This window comes from Stomoxys calcitrans, chromosome 5 (genome assembly GCF_963082655.1).
Source record: "Stomoxys calcitrans chromosome 5, idStoCalc2.1, whole genome shotgun sequence".
NCBI lineage: Eukaryota > Metazoa > Arthropoda > Insecta > Diptera > Muscidae > Stomoxys > Stomoxys calcitrans.
The window spans coordinates 59,037,980-59,046,044 of record NC_081556.1 but is presented as its reverse complement, the minus strand read 5'-3'; positions in this window follow the sequence as shown (position 1 = coordinate 59,046,044).

Here is an 8,065-nt window from a genome sequence, read left to right as displayed (position 1 = left end):
AGATGGGTCATCAGAAGAACACCTCAAGGACGTGTACTGTCTCCTGTACTTTGAAATATAGCCATTAACAATATATTATTGTCTCTGAATGAAAAAGATGTTGAAGTGGTCGCGTATGCTGATGACGTAGCAATTGTGGTTAGTGGAAAGTTTCCCAGCACTCTAAGTGATATACTTCAGGAAGCTCTATGTGCAACAGCGAAGTTGGCTACCGAAAGTGGTCTAGGTGTAAATCTGTGCAAGACAGAAGTAGTTCTTTTCAGCAGGAAATACAAGTTGCCTACAGTGGCACTTGTCTCCCAGGGAGGAGAGAATGTTCCATTTACAGAAAGCGCAAAATACCTGGGTGTTTTGCTGGACAGGAAATTGGACTTCAAATCCAAAATTTTGGAAAGGGCAAGAAAGACTACTCTTGCTCTATACACCTGCAAGAAGCCATTGGCAAAAGTTGGGTGTTTAGACCGCGTCATGCATTGGGCATGTATTGCAGTTGTCCGACCTACTATGCTATATGGTGTTGTGGTGTGGTGGACTGCGCTTCAAATGTCCACCTACTGTCCGATAGTCAACCGGATCCAAAGGATGGCTTGTTTGTACATCACAGCCGCACTGACGACGACACCATCTGATGCACTGAATTAAATGCTACTTCTAATGCCTCTGGACATTGTGGACACTGGCGGAGTTCCACTTTAGGTTCTCATTTCATTGAGAACCTGTCTGATTAAGCGGATGTGAACATTCGCAGGTTGTTGCGCTTTTTAAAGCAATCTGAATGGTTCAATGGTAGGAACTGCAAGGCATTTTCCTTCTTCTGTTCCTGTGATATCACAATGAACGAAAACGTCTAAGTGAACCTGATGGCAGACTGCCACTTAAACCTAACCTAACCATTTTCAATCTCTTGGCAGGCGGTTCAAAGTACCGGATTGACCCGATGGAGTCCTTAATCGGCAAGGGATGCTGGTACTCTGTTCAATACGCTGCTATAACAACAACCATCTTTTTTCAAACAGTGTATAACCGATTTCCTAATTTATTTCCTAAACCCCTAGATGGGACTCATTTATTTATACGGTTGAGTTTTTGCACCAATGATGTGCAATATTCAATATCATTATTTTTGAGGGTCATTGATCATTATTTTTAGTTCCTTCCCATAAAGAGAAATTGTGCGAAGAACTTGACAAATGCAATCCATGGTAAGGGCATAAAAGATTCGGCCTAAATGAAATAAACGCGCATTTACTTGTTTGCTTTTAATCTCCTTTTATTGTCTTTCTGACTTCTCTTATCATCAAATTATCTTATGAATACGTTGGAGTGTACGTTTTATGGAGTATCCCATACCAATAAAAATGTACATCCATCCATGCACTTGTTTCGTTCACTCTCTCTCTACGTATTTCTCTGCTCTAATAAGAAACTGCCATGTGACTGTTTTTCTTTTAAGTGCTGCCATTGCCCGATGCCGACGTCGCACTGTAGTTCAGTATCATTTTAACTGGCCAAAACTCTGTAATTTTAGAGTCGATAGTGGCATGGCAGTTTGATATTTGCCAATATCCATTCTGTAGTTATTGAGGAATTCAAGTTAAAAGTTTGATAAAGAATAGGTAGGTATGTATATAGCGGATTGAACTCCATGATATTGATTGATTAAAATTATTGAGCTCATAAAAAATGCACTCTACCCGATTGCCATGAAATTTGGATCATCCATATTAGATGTGTACGAAATCAGTTCATGTTTGGATATTTTTACCATATAGAACGATTTCGATGCAATATGGAACGATGAGCTCTATTGTACCTCTCAATACTTAGTAAAGTTCAAATACGGTTCTAGTCACAGGATATTTGAAAAAAGCTGGCGTGAAAACCGATCGTGGATCTATACCGGTACGTAAACCCGACAGCAGTAGTGATCGATTATTGTATAGCATTAATGTTTTAGAGCCCACCGTAGCGCAGAGGTAAGCATGACGGCCTATGACGCCGAACGCCTGGGTTCGAATCCTGCCGAGACAATCAGAAAAAAATTTCAGTGGTGGTTTTCCCCTCCTAATGCTGGCAACATTTGCGAGCTACTATGCCATGTAAAATTTCTCTCCAAAGAGGTGTCGCACTGCGGCACGCCGTTCGGAATCGGCAATAAAAAGGAGGCCTCTTATCATTGAGCTTAAACTTGAATCGGACTGCAATCATTGATATGTGAGATGTTTGCCCCTGTTCCCTAGTGGAATGTTCATGGGCAAAATTTGCATTTGTAATTTGCATTAATGTTTTAGAAATCAGTGGTGACAAAAATTTTGCCGCTTGCCCCACAAAATTTTAGTTTTGAACCACTGTGGGCCGTATCTTGTGTGTGTCCCCTGATGAAGATTATGTGATATGTACTTTATGATGCTGCAGCCGGCGTTTTTTTCTTCGTTCTTTGTTTTCTTGCTGTTGTTGTGCTTAATGTTTTTATGGCAATTTACGAAGAATTTCAGATTTCATTAACGTAGCGGCGGCAATAGTTGGTTGCAAGATAGAGGCAGAAATGCCAACACCGTGTACGGCAATTCAGATTGAGCAGAAACGAAAAATAAACCAAAAGAAAGAAGAACACAAGACATGCGGCGGCGGTGGCAGAAACACTTTTAGGCGTCAAGTTGTGCAAATAAGGAAATTTAAAGAAACCCTAATAATAGCAGAAAGTTCATGCGGTTGCAGTACATAAAACTAAGACGAATGACGTAGAATCATTTGGAGGGGTGGCATTGAGTAAGGCAAGACGTTACTGCTAAAAGTTTCTCCACTACTATAAACGAGAGCCTATCTCCTTCGTTCGAAGATGATAAAGAAACTATTTCTCGTGTACGTGATGATAAACAGATGGGAAAATTATATTCACCCAAACTCGGGCATGGCACAGCATTTGAATATGGTAGAGCAGTTCGCACACAATTTTGCCTGCTTTGCATGCGGGTAAAATCGATAGACTTGCCATGATGAAATAAACGGAGTATTAGTCATTGAAAATGTATGCACGATATTGCCGCATACATACATATATACATAGACGGGAAAGAAGAACAAGAAATAGTTTTCCCGTCGAAAAAATAAAAAACACACTCATCAAATACCGACCGTCTATAAAGGGGTGTTGGACGGTCACAACCAACCATTTTGAAAATTAAAAGAAAAATACTACACTCTTCAAATATGCGTGTCTGTCTTTCATTCTACCTATATGGGTACATTTGAAAGTTTTCCCCATTTTAGGGTGTCAACCAACCATTAATTTTTCTTCCCTTAATTCCATTGTGGTTGCATAGAATTTTTTCCCAGAAATTGTTTAGGGTTCACCCTGACACTGACCACTTGCACTATGGTGTGTGCATAATTGTCAGCGTTTTATTGTTATGACGACTTGCATTCTTGTTTTTTTTTTAAGACTTCTTCCCCGTTCATCTTACCTGAACCAGGGCTTTGCACAGTGCATCAATAACTTTACTTCAGTTGTATTTCCTCATCTTCATCGGAATAGTCAGTAATGGTCATATGACTGCCCACTTGTTTCAATCAAAACCCTATATTCTATCCTTTTTTGTGATCAACTATCCAAGGAAACCCGGTAGGATACCCGAGTCTGTAAAGTTTTATAACCAAATTAAATAATCCAGATTATGAATTATCTCCTGGGTAGTACCGAATATTCAAAAAGTATGTCATAGTCACTCGTTCCTCCCAGTCCTCTCATGGTCTGGATAGATAAGCGGTATCCCTTTGCAACATGTACATCAGTGATTTGATGATTCAGTGTCCCTTAGTTTAGATTAGGTTGGAGGAGTGACCTCGGTTACTAGTCGCTGCACTCAGAGACCTTAGGTTCATTGTGTGCACCCTAGAAGAAGATATAGAGGAAAAAGATGGAAAAAATAGATAAGCATTCACCACAGAGCGATACAAGACAGCAAAAAAGGGCAGAAAAACGATACTAACGTATAAGACAATGAAAAAAAAAAACATAATAAACCGTTGAGAGTAGGATCCAGTCAACCTATTCAGGCCTTTACAGAACTTCAGAATGACAAGAGGGCTAAGAGCCTGTAGGGAATCCTAGCTTGGAAAGAAGTGTTTGCCCATTTTCCTATGTCTTCTCCTCGCAAATGAGGGGCGGTGGCGCAACAGGTGCTTGACAGTCTCAAACTCCTCCTCGTTATCACACATCCTGCAGATGTCTGCCTCTCCCTGCACCCAACGCGACGTCAATGACTTGAATTTGCAATGAGCAGTCAGGACTCCTATTAGCATTCCTAAGTCATTCTTTCTTAGTCCCAGGATAAGCGACGTCCTGTTTCGTGAAATACTCGCCCACGGGCCTTTTACATCTTATGACCTACAGCACAAGCCCAAGCTCTTCGCAAAGTCAGCGTAAAAGGCGCCCACCCTAGTAGGAAGCTCGCACAGTGGAGGTCTCACTGATTCCATAGCAAGATCTGCGCCAATTAGCTATCCATTCCTGCCCAAATTAGTCTGCTGCTTTGATCCCCGCCACACCTTGATGGTCTGGGACCAGGCAGAGCCTGATCGGCTTTCACATGGTTCGAAGAAGCTCTTTGCATCTTCTAACCAGTTTTGACATCGTGCGATCCGACGCCAGAGCTTTCATCGCCGCCTGATTGTCCACGTAAATCGTGACAGTCTAATCGGGCCGTAGCTTTCGCATCAACATCGTCTCCAGTGCCTTCAGGATCGCAAAGATGTCCGTCTGAATGACGCTGCACACGTCCCGAAGTCTGTAAGATTCCCTAATTCCAAGAAATTCAATGAACACCCCTGCTCCAATGGCCTTCAGTGTCCCTTCATAGAATCGCCAATATCCCTTTTGGGTGATAAAGAGAATGTCTGCCCCCGCTCATCACAACCCTTAAGTTTAGAGAAACCTAAATACCTTACTTCCCATTAATCTTGCTCCTGAAAACACCACGCTAGATATGATTGATACTCTTCTCCCAAATACATTTTATTTGACATCCATGCCTATCAGATCGTCTCACATGCCAGCCTGAAAGCAACCTCGATACCGAAAAGTAAATTTGAACCACCATTGTTCCATCCGAATGTATATCCCTCAGGTACGGTGTGTTTGTCCCTGCACAAAATCATTTGGAGTATGAGAAACGTGTGCGAGCTCAGGGCAGAGCTATGGCATCTACCGAATAAATTATTTAACTAAATTGTTGAACTAAGCATAACTCCATTACTTTGAAACAAAAGCAAAACAACAACAGAATTAGCATCCACTATCTAATTTAACACCTGCCTCATGACGCCATCTTTGGCATCGCATCATACTGGATAGAAGACGTCACCCGGAAGATTCCTTTTAGGATATATTCTATATAAAATCCTTAAATGAAATTATTGTATTTAAATCTGTAACTTTTATAAACTTATCATTAATTCTTTTCACTATCTATAAAAAAAATGGATGGGGCATTCCCCACAACACTCGACCCCAATTTAATTTTTCGGATTTGTGTTTTTACCCACCACAATAGAAATATGGATGAAAAAAAAATTACCCTTCACATTGGCTTCTTGAGCCCCTAGAAGCCGAAATTGCTGTTGTTGTTATAGCAGTGTATTGTACACTGAGGCGGCAGCTCTTGCCAAAGACGGACTCCATCGGGTCAATGCGGTATATACAACCGGCTGCCATGGGATCCAATTTGGCTTAAATTTTGCACATAGTATTATGTTGCGACTGTCAATAACCGTGCCAAGTACGGTCCATAATCGGCATATAACCTTATATAGCACCCATATAATTGAAGTCCCGATTAGAGATTTTTGGATTTGGCTGAAATTTTTTACTTAGAGCTTCGTTATGACTTCCAATTTCCATGGTTAGTATTGTCTAATCTCCCGATTAGTTTCCTATGGCTCCTAGAAGCTTCAGTTCATGAAGTACACATATAACTTTCAGCTAAGTTCAGTTGTTTATAATTTTTTTAGAGTCCATGTTCCCAAGATTCGGCCCGGCCTAACTTAAACGTTTCTACTTGTTGGTCTGGACTTTTTAAAAACAGGCAGTACTTTAAAAAACAAAAAGCAACCGAAAGGACCCGTGTCCTTAAAATTTTTGGAGCAGTATGCTGTATGGTGATTAAACAAACGATTTTTGAGATTCAGCTCAAAATAAACTACATAGCTTATCCACAAGCATGCACAATTTTTAACTACAGTGTACAAATTGGGTAAAACCAGCCTACGCACGAACAAGTGGCACCTTAGCGCTGCAGGGTTTTCCATATTTTACTGGGAATTTCCTCACAAAAAGTGTAAGTAAAAACAACAACTAGCATGGTGCACCACATGACACGATTAGGGGTTGTTATGACTATCACACTCGGTACGTACATAAATGTACATACATATATACAAACGTTAGTTTATGGATTTTGAAAGACGAACAAACATGTGATTCATTGAGGTTTACGTTTCTCTTAATGCCATGCGGTTCACATTTCTTTTTGAATGCATAGCACTATTTCTCTCTTCTCTTAAAAATACTCTCTTATTCGTGGACATACAAAACATTTCCAAATGTGTGTCAATAGGGGTGAATATACTGCTATCCCGGTATATGAGACCATTAATTGCCATACATTTTCTCTCACTTCTCTTAACGTAGCTGTCAAAGTGACATTTGCACAATAACCTTTTATCCCCGAGAGTTTTACATGGGATTGCTGTCAATGCTCTTGCCATCATCTCAATGAGTTTGTCATTGCACGTACTCTCCATCATCTCTCCCTGTATATGTTCCTATCTGACAGTTTCTCATAGCTTGCTTCTTGTGTGTCATTATCACATGCTTGCATCATATCATTTGAACATAAATCATACGACATAGTCATACTCTCGGCATAATGCTTTCAGTTGGCGAGGTACACGTAAATTTGCCATTTGTACAACCCAATGGTCGGAGTTCAATGAACACTTTTTCATTTATCAGTATTTGAATAACATCAGTGTAAATGTGTGTGTGTGTGTGCGCGGATGTGTGTTTCGGCATAAGAACATAAACAAACCAAAAATCCCCATACAGAAAAAATTCGACTGCATTTGTTTATACAACCGAGGACTAAACACGTTGAGAAATTTCAAATCCCAACATGATATCACCGATTGTTTTTGCTGGTGTAAGTACATACTCATGCCTATGTACACGAAAGTGTGTGCGGGTGGGGGGGGGGGGGGGTTGAAAGTGATTATCCGGAATGAAGCAAACTGAAGTAAATAATTGGCTCAAGGCCAAATGATTTGTCGGTAGCCAACGCCATCATCGATTGTAGGGGGTTGTGGGTGAGCGTATACAAATCAACGCACTCGGCATGGTTAAATCTTATCGTGGCTTCAGCATTTCAATACTTTACAAGAAGGTCAAGCTACACTACAGCCTTTAAAAATCAAGGTGGCTCATGTTCCGGAGTAGGAACTTGTAAAACGTAAACAATAGTTTTTGCCATATCTTCCTAGCTTTATATTTTTAAGATCTAAGTTTGAGACTTTTCTTCACCGTCTCTTATTGGAATGCCTATTGACATGTCAGTAAGGCAAAGTGTTGCAGCCTCATAAACTGGTTTATGGTAATGCCTTGTGTAGAATCACAGTGGTTTGGAATCACAAATCATTATTTATTTCTAAAATCGACTTTTTAGTTATCCAATGAACTACATATAGGCATATGTAAACTAGAAACAGGAGCGAACATGAAAAAATTATGGAAATTGGAACTTCACTTTTTTTAAAGGTAAAAAACAGTTTATTCTGCTATTAATATTCAAAAGGTTTAACGTTCCTCAAAAAAAGTTTAATAATAAGCATATTTTCTAGATCGAATTTTTTTTTTTGTAATAATTGCGAGTCGAAGAAGGGATACTTCAAAATAAAGATGCGATCTTTAAAATTAAGTTGCTAAAGTCAGTTTCGGATTTTGATCGCTGACTGATTCTTATTTTACTTTACAAATATCTCTGAATTTCAGCAATAATCCTAAAGCCAATTT